The sequence below is a fragment of the Elephantulus edwardii genome, unplaced genomic scaffold (assembly GCF_000299155.1).
Source record: "Elephantulus edwardii isolate Elephantulus edwardi_28Jun2011 unplaced genomic scaffold, EleEdw1.0 scaffold00391, whole genome shotgun sequence".
Lineage (NCBI taxonomy): Eukaryota > Metazoa > Chordata > Mammalia > Macroscelidea > Macroscelididae > Elephantulus > Elephantulus edwardii.
Window position 1 is genome coordinate 810,639 of NW_006400141.1, and position 1,294 is coordinate 811,932.

Here is a 1,294-nt window from a genome sequence, read left to right on the forward strand (position 1 = left end):
ATTTGACACAGGACAGAGCAGAGTTTAGGGCTGTTGTACATAGGGTCGCTATGAGTCGCAAGCGACTCGACGGCACATAACAACAACAACATGATTAGGTATATTATTTGCATGACAACAGTCCATAATAACAGGTACACAGCAAAGTGGACTGAAGTGGGGGGAGGTAGGAAATTGTGTAACAATGAATGTATTGTTTTAAAGAAAAAAGTGAACTAGGGAGGTAGGAAGAAAAATGTACAACAATAAATGAATGGAAATCAAAGATTTTAGAAACATTTGTTAAAAATCACAAATAAAGGGGGGGGGAAATCACAAATAAAAAAAAATAAGAAAAGATCATGTCCTGAGTTAAGATGCCCCTTAGTCTTCAAATATACATACTTCTTTCTCAGTGGTTTGGAGAGGTCCCTGACAGTAGACTTGCCCAATGCAATACATTTCTTGATCTCCTTACTGCTGGTGCCAAAGATGTTGATTGTGGATCTAAGCAAAGTGAAGTCTTTGACAATTTCAATCTTGTCTCTATCTTCCATGAAGTTACTTCTTGGTTCAATGGTGACAATTTTTGCTTCTTGATGTTGAGACTCAATCCATAGTGAAGCTGTAGCCTTTGATCCTCTTCAGTAATCGCTTCAAGTTCTCCCCACTTTCAAATAGCAAAGTTGTGCCATCTATATAATGCAGTTGTTGGTGGCTGTTTCTCTGATCTTGATCCCACACTCTTCTTCATAACTCGTGGTTGCTGTGAAGCTGAACACTGTGACACTGATGTGTCAAATGCAAGAATGATTACCCATGGGTGGACCATGATTGGTGGAGCTGCCCAATTAAAACAAGTTTGGAAGCATGAGTGGCATCCACTTCTGTAATAGCTTGCCCCTGGAAACCCTATGAACCTGGAGAAAGGATGGAAGTTATACAGGTATCCAGGTACTTTGTTCACTGAGTCACCTACAACTCAACGGCACTTAACAACAACAACATATGTTTGGATATTATGGTCATGACGTGAGTCCAGAATGAAGACTGCATAGTGGAGTGGACTTGGAGGGTGGGACTGGATAACAATGAAAGAGTTTTTCTTTTACATTTTATTTTGTTTGTTTGTTGTCACCGACCACCCGACTACGGTCGTGACAAGAAACTCAAGGGGTTTCTTGGTGAAGAGCAGGTGAGGGACGAAGTCGGCGAAAATGAGAGTCTGCACACCAGGATGATGTAGAGAGCTCTGATTTATTATGCTAAAAGCTTGCTTTTTATACATTTAAACTTGTTTAAACTTGACTTATAG